The sequence below is a fragment of the Pinus tabuliformis genome, chromosome 5_1 (assembly GCF_031772625.1).
Source record: "Pinus tabuliformis cultivar Carrire ecotype Pingquan chromosome 5_1, CPIR1, whole genome shotgun sequence".
Classification (NCBI taxonomy): Eukaryota; Viridiplantae; Streptophyta; class Pinopsida; order Pinales; family Pinaceae; genus Pinus; species Pinus tabuliformis.
In genome coordinates, this window is record NC_142305.1 from 553,241,909 (window position 1) to 553,258,045 (window position 16,137).

Genomic DNA, 16,137 nt, shown 5'->3' on the forward strand with positions numbered 1-16,137 from the left:
CATAGGAAAGAGAAACTTCAATTTCGATGACAAGATAGAGTGAGTCATACCTCTAGAGTGACTAAAAGAAGGGTTACAAACCCTCATTTTCATTGTTTTGAGTCTTATGAGAGTGTTCTAGATAAAAAGGAGCAAAATTTCACAAGTGATTGCAAGCAATATAGGCTACCATTCGACATGTCGTCAGTTCCATGTAGCTTGCCTAATCCTTATCTTTTATTTTAATATCTTTTTTAGTCAAATTTTGGGATGATTTTTGGGTAAGCCATAAGTGGCTTGACCGACTAACAAGGTCACTCATGATAGGGGGAGCATTAAATCCCTACTCGTGAAAGGGAGGGGAATTAGGACGCCCTGTGGGCTCTAGAGAGCCCTGTTAGCCGGAAAAGCACAAGGCAATACCATATTTTTTTCATTCCCGGCCTTTTAACCAGCGAAATAATGATTTGAGGGTGCTTTGGTGTAGGATTTGAGAAAGAAAAATGAGTCTATGGAGGGAAAGAGCTCATGACTCTGATGAACTACAAATTCTAAATGATCTGGTTTTCTTAACAACTTTGTTAAGATGTGGGTTATTAAAATATTCCAGAGTTGACCTAATGAAGGGTAAGGAGGAGCTCCTTAGCTGGATTATCCAATGGGGGGATGAACAACAAGGTGTGTTCAGGATCAGTGATCACGAGCTCTTAATTGAAAGAGATGACATTTAATTCCTCACTAGTTTATAGTGCATAGGTGCACGAGTAAATGTGACAGGAGGGAGAGAGGACCCAAGAACCACTGTGGAATTGGTCCATACATACTGCAAACCAGGAAGTGGGTTTGTCAGCAACATGGTTCCCATTGAGCAGATCAAAACTAGGCTAATGAGGGTCATTCTATGTATGATTGTACACTTGGAAGAGTTGAAGAGACATATGTAGCTACAAAGGCTCAATTGCTACTAGCCATAGACTTCTTATAACCACAGGTATTTAACTGGTGTGAGGGAGTCCTCCCCCAGGTGAAAACAGAGTTGACAAATTGTAAGACTTGGGCCAAAAGAGAGTTTGGATATGGTACTTTGATCATTTTCTTTATCCTTGAGAGAGTTCCCATGATGAGGCCGTGCATCAGTCTGGGCATAGTCAGTCCCATGGAGCTGAGACAGGAGCAGTGGGCTTCTCTAGAACCTCATATTAGAGGGGGATTGATTAGACACTTCTTCGAGTATGACTTCTTTGAGTGGTTCAGTGGCCAAATCTTGATGATCGATGATTATGCCTATGCAGGAATGTATTACACAGAGGATCTAGAACTGATATTGCCACCTGGAACTTAGTGGGGGACACAAGGTAAGAGGATTGATCAAAGAACCAAAATGTATTTTTTAACTTTTGAAGTTTATGTAATGTTTTTTTATTATGGGTGAAAAATATTGACATGAAGCATTTGCTTTACACAAATGTGCATCGACGTATCTTACAGGCATGCCCTGCCATGCTAGGCAGGGTGATCAACTACCTAGGGCTGGAACAATAACATGTGCAATAGCCACCAAAGAGGGAGATGACACACAAACTCTCTACAACATTACTATGAACCTCGAAGGGTTGAGCATGGGTGTGCCGCCTCTTCTCATGAGGGAGATACTGACTCATATGCAGAGACACATACTGGGTGTACCAGAGTGGTCTATGGTTACCCTTAGGAGGTTGGCTAGAGTTTTCATTAGTTATCATGACAAGTAGGCTCAGCAAGAGTAGGGTATAGCCATTGAGTGTCATAGCAAGGCTTATTAGAGCCATTTTGTACTTAAAACACCCAAGTTTTCAGAATTTTTGATGTAAAGGACAAGACTCGATATATATATATATATATTGTGATTCATGGTGTAAATGTTTGTTTCGATTTTTTGTGAAAAAAAACTTAACTATGAAAAACTTTACGTCCATACATGTAACTATAAAGAATGAGGCAGATGCCAATCTAATACATAATTTTCCAATGAGTCAGCTAATGCATTAGATTCTCTAGGAATGTGTTCATATTTAATAAACTAAAATTGACATTCCAAGAGTCATACCCTTAAATATTAACGTAATAAGGTTGGATTGTGAATGTGATAGGGATTAGTCAATTGCATAATGACTAGATGAGAGTCTAGCCTAACCACCAGATTGGAGATGTCACGAGATGAGGCTTTTGTAAGGAGTTCGATCACAAACCTATACTTAGAAATATTGTTGTTGGAAGTACCAAGAAAAATCCCCCATAACTATGTAGTTCTGACTCAAGTGTGTAAAGGATCCAAGCAACTGATGCAATGTAACATGTGTGACAACTAGAACCATTCACGTATCCTACATATGGCAAAGGTGGTGATGACAAGTATGCAATGAGAGATGTGTATGAGATAAATACCCATAAAAAGCCAAAATATCCAGACACACCAAAATTATCAAAAATTATAAAACATAAATGTACAAAGAAAATGCCCAGTGTAGCACTAGGCATAATACTTTTTTAGATAGATCCCATTGCAGTGCTCCGCGAGTGGAATTCCATCACAGTCCTAAAGTTCATAGGAACCTTTTGAAAATACCTTAGTAACAATTTAGTGACCGATCCATAATTATTGAAGCGTTCCTACCCCCAAGAGTTCATGGTTTTGATCGTAAAGTAAGACAAGATCATCTTCTTGGTAAGAACGAGACCTGGCATTTTTGTCATTTTCAGCTTTGGCTTGATGCTTATGGCCTTCAAGATCCAGTGCAGCATCTCGACGAGTCTCATCCAGTTGATTGAGGAATAGAAAACGCTTTTCTTCGGTTCTGGTGTCAGGCAGGAGTTCAACAACTAATTTTAGGGAAGGAATCTGGCACCTGCTAGGAAGAAATGCTTCGAGGCCGTAAGCAAGTTGAAATGGTGTAAAACCTGTAGTAGTTTTGACTGATGTTCGGTATGCCCAAAGGGAAGGATATAACATGCAGTGCCAGTGGGTTTTATGATTGCCTACTAACTCACAGATAATATTTTTTAGGATGACATTGGCGTCTTCCACTTGGGCATTAGCCTATGGGTAGTAGGAGGAAGAATGTTCTTGCCTAAAACCTAGCAGCGATGTTAGCTTAGACATCATATGGTTCTGAAAGTGGGAACCATGGTCTATAATGATCATAAAGGGCACGCCAAATGCCAGATTACCTGATTGAACAAGAATAACATAGAAGTTTGTCCATCAACCCGTAATATGGGAATGTTTTCCACCCATTCCATAAATTATCCCATAGTGACAATAATGAAGTTGTGTCCATCAGAGAAAGTGGGGTTGCAGGTGAAAAAGTGAATGCCCCATTTAGAAAAGGGGCCAATGAATATAACCCTGTGAAGGGGGGTCGGGGGTGCACACATTTTCTTGGTAAAGATTTGGCAAGGATGACACTACTAGACTATAGTAATACAGTCTTTAAACAAGGTTGACTAGTAGTGTCCTGCATGCATAATTTTCTTGGTGTTATCCATGCTAGAAAGATGATCACCACATGCCCCAGCATGGCATGCATTTAGAATGTGTTTCGCCTTGACATGATTGAGAAAACGTTGAAGACCTGTTTCTATTCCATGATGATATGAAGTATCGTTCAACACTAAATAATGCCTGGCTTGGTGGCGAATGTGACGATGATCATCTGACGAGAGATCTAGGTGGAACCATTACATTTGGAGGTAGAAAATAAATTCTCCATACCAAGGATGAGTTGAGTTGACCAAATAGATATATTCATCTAGAAGAGGATCATGGCCTACCTCATCTGGATCGACTATGGGAAGGTCTGACAATAATTCAATGAAGACTAAGGAATTTTTATCCTTGGCAGTTGTGAAGACCAAATCAATCCATTTGGAATATTTTCCTTCGATGAGTTGACCAGACAGAATATGTCTCCTCGGATTCTCGAAGGCAATGGTAGTAGTCTGTCACAACAATATTTAATTTTAGAATCAATTGAAAGCAAAGACTACTGCCAAGTATAGCTTTTCCACATGTGAATATTGGAGTTCAAGCTGAGGCATGCCTTTCGAGAGATAATAGATCACATGCTCACTAATATCATCATGGGTTTCGATCAATACCATACCAATGGAGGATGGTAAGGCTGCTAGGTATAGGAGAAAGTCGCAAGAATAGTTGGGAGGAGTAAGAAGTGGGGCATACCTGAGTTTCTCTTTCAAGCCATTAAATGATCCTTGGGCTTGATCATCCCACAAGTATGGTACTCCTTTCTTTGGCAGGCAAATAAATCCTTTCGTTAGTTTGACGTAGTTCACGATGAATCATCATAAGAAGTTTGCCTTCCCTTGTAAACCTTGGAGCTATAAGATGGTTTGTGGCTTGGGAAAATGAGTAATTTCCTTTACCTTATCGGGATCAATCCTTATCCCATGTTTGGAGACAATGAAATGAAGTAGGCGTCTAGACTCAGCAAAGAATATGCATTTGTGCAAATTCAGGTAGATGTTATAGAACATGCACCTAAGAAATATTTCTCTCATATGAACTAGGTGTTGGGTTCGCTTCTTGGAATGAGTTGGAAGTTCGTCCAAGTAAGTTTGAAAAATGTGTTTGATGTCATGAAACGCATATTCCATCACCCTTTGAAATATTTCTCAAGCATTCTTCAAACTAAATGGGAGCTTTTGATATGTGAATATGCCCCAAGGACAAATGAAAGCAATTTTGTGTTGGTCCATAAGCTTTATGGCAATCTGGTTATAGTGTGAGAAGTCATCCATAAAGGAGAAGGATTTGCAACCGGCACAATCATCGATTATCAGGTCAATGAATGGAGTTGGATAATTGTCTTTTGGACACGTGACATTCAAATCTCGATAGTCAACATAGACCCAGATGGTACTCCTTTTTTTATCCACAGGAACCAGATTGGAAACCCATTTTGTCAAGGGAACAGGTTAGACGAAACCAACATGTAATAATTTTTCCACCTTTGTCTTGATTGCTGCAGTTTTGTGGGGTAGACTGGTTTAAGTCTTTAGTGGGCATGCCTAGCATTGTCATAGACCTTCATCTCATGCTCAACGATAGACGGATCTATTCCGGGAATTTCCTCATAATACCAAGCGAATACATTGCAGAATACCTTGAAAGGAAAGGTGAAGCTTACAATTTCCTGAGGATTGTAATCACCTCCAATTAGAATATTTTCCATGATACCTATTTTGATAAAGATATTGATGAGCATTGTCTTTTAAATATTTCCCATTTTCCCTTCTGAATCCAACGTTTCGACAGTCATGTAAATCAAGGGAATAACCTTAAGTGGCTCAAAAGACAATATTTTTACAAGGGCCGCATCCGAATTAGATATCGACGCACGATAGTGAGAGGTTTACCAAGATAACTCCTCTAAAGACATGGTTTCTCGAATAGCTTGGTCTGAAAGTAGGACTTCGTTGACGAGATTTTTAGAGGGAGCCATTGTGGGAGAGGATATGGTACTATTGGTTGTAATCAAAGGGATGGAAGAATCAGATGTAGATTGAATGGCTTGATAAGCCAATTTGGCTGGTGAAAGCAATTTGTTCTCCATAAGAGTTAATGCCTGAAGGGGTCAAGAGGATCCAAGGATCGGTTGGGTCATGATGAATGGTGAAGACCATAGAAACTGTTTATGAAACCTCGGGTAGTGGGAGATGAAAGAAACCTATCAAGGAAGAACCCTTCAGAAGGTCAGTACCAATACTAACATAAGGGTCAGATATACCACCCACTAAGGGTACGGTGCCACTAGGAAACAAGGAGTAATTTGGGGTGGAAAAGGACAACTAGTCCATTGTGACTATTATCCCATCCAATGGAAAGAGGATGAGATGAAAGACTAACGAAATAATGGTAGTCATGGCATAGGTCCAACCGTGTCCCAAAATCATATTATAGTTGATATGACAATAAATGACTTCAATGACAATTGTTACCATTTTCCCACTCAGAGTGATGGGGTAGCTAGAAAGGTATCCTTTTGGGATGAATGTATGGCCATCGAATTATTTAAGGGAATTCGATGGCGGAGTGATGGTTGGAGAACCCAAGATGAGCCAACATGAATTAGACATGATGCAGGTCGAAGTGCCTTCATCAAGGATCATTTCATGGATAGTTATGCCTCTCAAAATAACTTGCACCTAGAATTCAAGCTGGTGGGAAAGGCGACGCTTACATTTCTCTATGTCGAAAATTGCTAGCATGGAATCCTAAGGGTCAACCCCACCAAAGGCCAAAATCAAATCTTTTTGTTGTAATGGATAAGTTTAAAACACTTCAACTACAAACATATTTAACAGTGCTTGTGCCAAATCTTCTACAATACTATAGTTTTTGGCAGCACGTGTAGAAGTATTATGTGTCGTGTGACGAAGTGCCCGTTTATGGGGGTGAATAACAAGATCACCAATAGGCCTTTCGATATGAAGATCATTAGGTGGAGATGTGTTTGAATTCAAGGCAGCGTCTTGAGTGTTAGCAAGTGGAGCTCTATAAGTTTTGGTTCGTGTTTGAAGATCAATCGTTTCAAAGGTGTAAATAGTTGACGATCCTTCAATAGAGGATGAATGGTTTGAACTATCTTTACTGCCTTGTGGGGGTTGAGGCAGGTTCAAAATAATATGTTGTTGCTACTAAGTAGGGAAATGGTTATGTAGAACTATAGGGGACTAGCAGTGTCCTTTTGAGCAAGAATATCCATGCATTCTTGGAGACAAGGACATTTGTGTTTCATATGGTCTTCCGTACTAATTTTGCACAAGCATGGGATCATTATAACTCACTAGTTTTCATAGCTAGGGTGTGTTATCGAAGAAGAGGTTGTAAAAAGAGTCATTTAGGGTATAATCAAAGGTTATGCACAACAGAGGAGGTTAAGAAGCATCCTGAGTGGTTAGAATGGGAACCAAGAAGAATGGGGAGGTCTAGAAAGAAAGAGAGATCTACGAAATTGGAAGTTAAAAAACGAGAACTAAGTATAGTCCCTAACAGAGTCGACAATTCTTCTATAGGGATTAATGCATGGGTAGTTGTGGATGAATACCCTCTCAGATCCTCCCGGGATCTAAGGTATACTATTTGAGATTAGCTACAACTGTCATAAAGAATCATACGTCTATCTATATTAATGTACGATAGAAAAAGCAAAGGAATATGGATTACCTCAATCCTTGGTGTAGCCCCATTAGAGAACTCAATGAAGCAAAGTGGAAGACCTCGCGATCAGCTCCTAGTTCAGAACCTGTACATAGATAAGACAAAGCATAATCCTACAACATATAAACCTTGATAATAAAAACATTAATGTAAATGAAGATATAATCTAGCATGTATCTAAGCTACTTATTAATTACAGAATCAAATCGACTGTAAAGAAACACGACATTGACACCATCAAGTAGACAACACAAAAACATATCTATATTATTAGATAGAAGAAGAGTGATTACAACCATATTGGCTGGATCAAGCCTCCTCTATTCCTTCAGCTCCTCTCTGTCTCTCTCTCAACTTCGGCAGCATAACAATACTAAATCTCTTGCAAAGTTTTGACAACCATTTGACCTCTTTCAAAATGACCAAGCCTCCAATATATAGATGTTGAGAGGATCATTCTTGCCAATTATCTTTTGCAACATGTGATTTACAATGGTGGCCATGCCAAACTACTTAAAAATGATTCCAACACTTAATGGAGCTTCTTGGGATGCAACTCGAGATGGAGCTCCCAACAAGTATCCCTATGGTGTCCTTTCTTGTTGTAGTGGTTGAAATGGTTCTTCTTCCTCCAAACATTCCTAACCTCCTTTCTCCCCTAATGCGGAGAGGGATCATTATGTCATGACTCCTTCCTGGTTGACATAAAATTCTTCGAATGGTTATCTCTGGTGCAAGTATGATGAGAATAAAATGCCTTAGCTCTTACTTTGGAATGCTCACAGGAAGGTGGTGATGTGCTCTCAACACATTTCATTACCTCAAACTTGTCGTTTCGGGACTCTCCTCTCTCTTCCTTGCTGACAGCATAATTCTGCATAGCATGAATACCTAGGCCCTTTCCTTCATATTCGATCTTCTTCATGAGCTTCAAACGAATACCTATGGTGTGTCTTTCAAAATAACCCAAATCATCATCATAATGAGAACATGAAACTGAAGAATCATTTTTTACGTCATTTATCGATACTCAAGTGGTTTATGATGGCTTTGCTAAGCCTTCATTTCACTTCAAATTTTCCAAGCTACAATCATTGTTTCTCCTCTTCCGCCTTTTCTATAAGTCTCCTCAACGCAACATTCTTTGCTTGAAGGCTCTGGTTGATCGCTTTATTTGAATGATGAGAAGAAGATGAAGAAGAAGAACATTCACTTAAATATGGGGATGGAAGTTTACCTTCATTTATTAAAGAATTCCTCTTTCTTCCCTTCTTTTCTAATCTCCCTCCATGATCTGCAAATAATGTCTACCATGTATTTCATCCTGTAGAATTTCTTATAGATATATCTATTATTCTCCATTTTCCTTATTTTTTTTTCATGTACAATCTTTGGTTATCATTCACAGTTGCATTTTCCATCAACAAGAAGACCGCTCTAATACCAAACTTGATCTAGAATCTCTAATTTACTGGAATTATCAAAGATCTTTTCTTTGGTTGATGTTTAGCAAAATTGCATGAAAGAGCAAGTAAAAACCATATATGCAAATACTTAAAGAAGAAGCAACATAACAGAAACCATAAGGAAATCAACACCAAAATTTGATAATGAAATTTGTCCAATGTGGACTACATCTTCAAGCTCTACATAATTAGTGGGGAGTTCTCTTCATCCATCTCTTCAATCAAAAGGAAATTATATGGAAAATACATCATTATACCACTAATCCTAGGAGTGACTTGAAATTTGATTTCTCAAATGACAACAACCACAACAACAACAAGTCAATCTTGTCCTCTTGATACTCTTTACTATAAACAATACCCACTTCTGAATGATGTATTGTTGTCTCAAACTTTGTGCCTAACAATTAATGAAAAATGCAGGTTTCTGCCATGACCCTTGAAATCCACTACTGAGATGCAAAAAAATGACTCCACCATTACGATTCTTGCGAAATTCTGGTTAAAATGAATATAAACTTAACTCCATTCTCGCACTCTCAATTATGGCCCTTTAGGGAATCTTCAAGATTTTTCACAAATAAACAAGGATTCTTTAATAATATTTCCTAATATATGATCTTGGAATATTCCTAAAATATTCTTGAGATTCATGCCTATATTAGCGTGTGTGCACCCTCTTGTCTCATGCGTTCTACATCGTTCCCCTTGAACAATTCAAATGGAATTTTATAACAAATTGTGAAGGTGAGTAAGGCAATGTGTGTGGTTGACACAATGGTTGATATAGTAATATTAAGTTACTTGTTGTTGGGGAGGTTTTGGGTTCAAAACCCATGGACTCCCCAAACTATAAGAATAAGATAAATAAGGAGGTTGCACCATTCCAAGGCTACTTGGGCCTAATTTGAGGTGAAATATGGCACCATGTGATTGGGCCATGTGGTAGGCTCTAATTGGTCCACATCATATACCATCTCTGCCACCTACTCGCCATGTGTGGACTTGTGGTGCTCTCACGTCACTTACTTATGGGTTCACCTAGTTTGATGAATGGGATGCCCGCTCTATGAGTCACACCAAGCCTATAGAATTCTCTTCCATGTGTCATCTGTATGGAATTCCACATGGAAAAAGGTTGAATTTGATTTTTGTTGTTGCACAATTTGACTGAAATTTTCAATGAGCATAACTTTCTCAATGAACTCAGATTGAGGTCCTATTTGTGCCATTAGAAATATTGTGACAAGCTCTTCAATCTAGTCATATTTCTTCTTTGATCCAAGGGCTTGTATTTTTGAGCCATCAAGGATCCACCTGGATCACCATGCTAGCTAAAACATTTATTCAGCAACCTAAGTAGCTATCAAAATTCTTTTGTAGAACATGATAGAATTACAAGATCTGTAGTTATTGCAATATTTGAAATATCTTAAAGTCACAAACACCATAATACTACAATTCATAAAGTGCCCAGATACTTATAGAAATTATAATAGTGATAAAATATTGTTTGGTGCTAAAACTATCAAACATATTACAAAAAAAAAACAACCCTAATCCATATATGGAGGAATAGAAATTTCGAAAACTTGTTGTAATACAAAGAAAGATTTAACAGTTGGTAGCAAAAGGAAAAAACCAAAACCAGAAGCAAAATTTGAATCCAAACGATTAGGGCAACCATTTATATTCTAAAATTGTAAGGTGAGGGTTGTTGGACAAAACTAACTCAATGATGCATGTAGTATACGTGTTGAATTTATTTGTTTGGGGGAGGCCTCTTTTGTTTTTCATGTTGGTTTAAATATATGAGGGAAATATTAGTATATATTATATCCATAAAAACGTTATATAAAATAAACAAAATTGTTTATGTTAAGCATGAATGCCAAGATATATACCTTTAGTTTCAAGGGAGAAGAAAACATATGGTGGGAATATGTTAAGCATGTCAGAGGAATCTAAGAAGAGGAGATGATTTGGGATGATTTTGAAAGACTATTCAGGAAGAAGCACCTGTCTAAGATATATTATGATAGGAAGGCAAAGGATTTTTATGATCTTAGGATGGGTTCCATGAAAGATGAAGAGTACAAAACTAAATTTCTAGAGTTGTTGATATATATGCCTTATCTCAAGGATGAGAAAGAAAATATTCAAAGGTTTGTCAGTAGGTTGCCAGTAGCATTTAAAGACCAAATTGAGTGTGATGAGCCTCAGCCATTAGAGGAAGCCATCAGAAAATTGAAACATTTTAATGAGAAGTTAAAGCGTAAGATTGAGTTCAAGCATTACTAGAAAAGTAATGATAAGACTAAAGGAAAATGGATAAAGAAGAAAGGAATATATTAGGATGTAAGTGACAAGGAAAATGTGGCACCTCATAAGAAGTTCAATGAAAACGGAAAAGGGAGTGGGTATCAACCTGAGGAGTAGTAAAATAAAGGATATGGAAGAAAACCTTTTATATGTTGGACCTATGGTGGAGACCATCGCGGGAGGGATTTTCCATCACATCGGGGTGGAAAGCCTCATATCTATATTTCTTAAGAGTCATCGAGAGTTGGGGATGTAGGTCAGAATATTCCCTAGATCTATGTAGCAGAAGATAATAAGAAGGAAGGTAATCAAGCATATATTATCGTGATGGAAGGTAATATTTTTGATCAAGTTGTTTCTATTTTTATTGATCCTAGATTTAATTATAGCTATATTAGTCCTAACTTAGTGGATCAATGTTGGTTGAATAAAGAAGTGCATGCAGAATATTGGTTGGTGAATTTGGCTACAAGGACCAAGAGAAGAGTTCATCACTAAGTGATATATTTTGTATTTGAGCTAAATGAAATGCCTACAAAAACACATCTAAATTTACTTCCTTTGGGTTCATATAGCATGCTTTAAGGAATGGACTAGTTGTTAATTCACAGTACTAAGGTGGATTTCTATGACAACGTTATTGAGTGTATGGATGATGTGCCTTAGTATGCATATAAGCCACGCACTAGTGCAGGAAAGGATGTTTATTATTTGCAGTACATGTTTCAAGAGATAAAGAAAAGGAAGATGAGGATGATGAAGTCTTGAGGAAGTATCCTATCTTGCACCAATTCCAGGATGTGTTTCCTGCAGAGATTCCAGATATGTCACCTCATAGTGAGGTGGATTTCTCTATTGAGTTGATGTTGGTAGCAACACTAGCATCTAAGGCACCTTACATGATGAGGATGCCTGAGTTGGTTGAGTTGAACTTGCAGTTTAAAGAGATGCTTGATAAGGGATACATATGGCCAAGTGTGTCTCCTTGGGGAGCACCAATGTTATTTGTAAGGAAGACGGATGGTACTCTTATATTCTGCATTGATTACACACAGTTGAATAAAGTGACTATCAAGAATTGGTATCCATTTTCATGGGTTGGCGATTTGTTTGATCAGCTACAGGGAGATGCAGAATTTTCGAAGAATGATCTGATATCAGGATATCGTCAGGTGCGCATAAAATAATAAGACATCTAAAAGACTACATTTCATACAAGGTATGTAAACTATGAGTTTGTGGTGGTTCCTTTTGGTCTTCCCAATGCTCCAATCCCCTTTATGTCTTTTATGAATAGTATGTTGCACCCCTCTCTGGATAACATTGTGATAGTATTTGTTAATGACATATTGGTATATTCAAAGAATGAGGAGTATGCAAAACAAATGGAAGTGGTGCTAAGATTGTTGAGAGTGCATAAGTTATATTCCAAGCTTACAAAATGTAGTTTCTTTTAGATTCAGATTCGTTACTTGGTACATGTTGTTTCCAAGGAAGGGATAGCAATGGATCCGAAAAATATTAAGGCTATCATCGAGTGCCTAGCTCCGAGAATGTGGGTGAAGTCAGATCATTCATGGGACTAGTAGGTTATTATAGGAGTTTCATCGGGAACTTCTCCAAGATTGGTTATCCTATCACATCTTTGCAGAGGAAAGGGAATAAGTTACAATGTACTGCTAAGTATGTAGCTAGTTTTTATCAGTTGAAGAAGTTTCTTACAAATGTTCCAGTTTTGAAGATTGCAGGCCTTGATAAGGATTTTGTAGTTTGTATAGATTCTTGCAAAGAATGACTTGGTGGAGTCCAAATCCAAAAAGGGTAGGTGGTTTTATATGAATCAAAGAAGTTGAATGATCACAAGAAGAACTATGTGACTCAACATATTGAGTTGGAAGCCATCATTCATGCTTTAAATATGTGGAGACATTATATTCTTGGTATAAGTTTCATCTTGATGAGTGATCATAGTGGAATGGGGTACTTTTTTGACCAACCTAATCTAGATGCAAGGTAATCTAGATGGTTCACTACTCTTAGTGAGTTTGATTTTGAGATCAGGTACATCAAGGGTAAAGAGAATATTTTTGTAGATGGTCTTAGTAGGAGAGTGCTGGTAAATCATATTTTAGCTATGAGCTCTTATGGGACAGATTTATCAGAGTGAATCTTGCATGGAAGGAAACATCATGAGAAGTACCAGCATCTGAGGTAGAGGTTGTAGCAGTAAGGTCAAGGTGATAAGGAATAGGAGTATCAACTCACAGTAGATGGCTTGGTCAAATTTAAGAGAAATATTTATGTTTAAGATATCAACAAGTTAGAGAAGCTTATATTGAATAAGTTTCATGTCAATCCATATTCAGGCCACCTAGGATACTAGAAGACTTTGAAAACTATTAAGAAGTTCTACTATTGACCACATTTGAAGAAAGAGGTAGTTGAGTTTATTGTAATGTGCCTGGACTGTCAGTAGGTGGAAATTGAATGCAAGCATCCAACTAGTCTATTGCAACCTATTATTATTCCAAAATGGAAATGGGAGGCCATTTCCATTGGACATCGTTACAGGACTGTTAAGGACATCAAGATACCATGATTCCATCATGGTTTTGGTTCATAAGTTGAGGAAGGTGTCTCACTTCATTGAAGTGAACTATATTAATTAAGCTAGCGAGGTAGGTGAGATATTGATAAGGGAGATAATGAGCTTGCATGGCGTTCCTAATATTAGTATATTGGATAGAGATGCCAAGTCCACATCTAAGTTTTGGAAGGAATTATTTGCAGGCTTGGGGACAGAGTTTTCCTTTAGCATAACTTATCATCCACAGATAGTCAGCAAAACAAACAGGGTTAACATTATTCTTGAGGATAGGTTGAGGATGTACATCATGCATCATCAAAGGAAGTGGCAGGAGTATATTACACTGGTGGAGTTTTCTTCTAATAATGGGTGTCGGGATTCCTTGAAAATGAGTCCATTTGAGGTTCTCTATGGGTGGAGTTGTAACACTCCTATCAACTGGAGTGATCCAGTGAATATGGTGTTGATTGGTCTAGATATCTTAGTAGATATGGAGTAGAAGATGTGGATTATTAAAATGAATTTAAAAGAAGAATATGATAGATAGAAGAGCTATGTGGATCAACATGGATCATTCAAGGAGCTTCAAGTTGGGGAGAATGTGTAGTTTCTTATAAAGACAAAGAAGAGCTCCTTGAGGATTAGGTCATGTGCCAAGTTGACACCTCAGTATTACGAGCCTTTTGAGATCCTTGAGAGGATTGGACCAATGGCGTATAGACTTCCACTTCCACCATTAGTAAAAGTCCATGATGTTTTCCATGTTTCTTTTCTTAAATATATATATACATGATGTTGATCATGTGATTGATTGGTCTGTATTCCAAGTGGAACCAGAGGGAAAGTTCCAGTCAGACCCATAATGCATATTTCAGTGGAAAAAAAACATGCTTCGAAACCGAGCAGTAGGGCAAGCTAAAATTCAGTGGAAGTACTTTGAGCCCGATGATGCTACATGGGAGATGGTTGATCATATGCAAGAATTATACCCTTTTTTATTTGTTGGTTGAAGAAAATGAGATTTTGGTGTGTCTATATATATATATATATATATATATATATATATATATATATATATATATATATATATATATATATATATATATATAGATATATATATATATATATATATATATATATATATATATATATTATGTTGTCAGTGTAAATGTCACGTCTATTTGTATTATAAAGCTCACATAATCTGTATTTTTTCGATGTTTTCAACAGTTTTTATTGCAAATATTACATCAAGTTGTGTTATAAATCTCCAACAAACAATATGTTTTATTACTCATAAGTGTCATAGAACACTGAGGACAATGTTTCACCAAGGGGGAGGGGTTTATAATAGCCTCAGGTTGATTTTTCAAGTAAATAAATTAAACGAAGGTCATGGGACAAGTATTCAAGCTTAATGGAGGGGAAAAACATTATAGTGGAAATCAATTTTGGTCTATTATTGGTTATGGAAAATTGCATTGACATTGGCAAAGGAAAAAGGAAATAAACGTTAATTTAATATGAGAAATAAAGGAAATAGGAAAAAAGGGCAGCGAAGAGACATAAATATGCCTATAAGAGAGAATAAAGGAAATTTAAGGAAAAATAAAAGGAAAAGGAAACAAAAGGAATGCAAGAACATTTGTTTCCTCTCTTATTCACTATTGCTACTCTTAGTCACTCGTACACTTTTACACACTTACACCCTCGGAGCATTCTAAAATTCACTTGGACATTGAGGAATTCTTGGATTTGGAGAGAGAAAGCACTTGAGCAGAAGAAGGAAAGAAAAGGAATTCATGGGTAGTGAAAGAGAAGGTTGGAAAAGTAGCTACAGTGGGAGAAAATTGCAGGTAATACGTAGCATGTGTGATTTCATTTTGGATATTTGAATGCAAGGTACATGCATTTGGTTATTTGGTCATTTTGTTGTCACTTCCATGGGATTTTCTTGGATTGACAATGGTTTCATCCTTGCCTTTCCATTTCTTGGATATTCATGGTGTAGTGCGTTCTGTGTTATTACTAAGCTTTGGATGGGCAGTAGACTTTGCATCATGGTGAGGTGGTCTCAGGAAAATATCCAAGGTTCAAGTATGGAGATGGGCTTTCTCCTGGAACTCTTGACGGATGGGTGTAGACAACAAAAATTCCTCTAGGTATGGTGAAGAAAGTCAAGGCATCCAAGTTTGTTTGGTGTTAATGATCTGTGGACTGATTTAGGTGAAATCACTATGGTTGAGGATTGAGGAATTTTTGCCTCTAGAAGCCCTGGTTGGTTCTATTTTGGTTTAACCCATGTGATCTCACATTAATGCTTGGAATATGTCATGCGAGTGACTCGATGAAAGAGAGATTTGGTTCTGCCCAATATTTGGTTGGGTGGTACATGAAAGTCCCTCACTTGGTTGGATTTATGCATGTGTTATTATGTGTTATTACTTATTAAGAAAAATGAGCACTTATATGGGTTATTGTGTTGATATTATGCATGGTTAGTCATGGATTTCTTCTAGTTAAATGCTGGTTGTATGTGTTGTTCCTTAAGAAACCACTTTCCT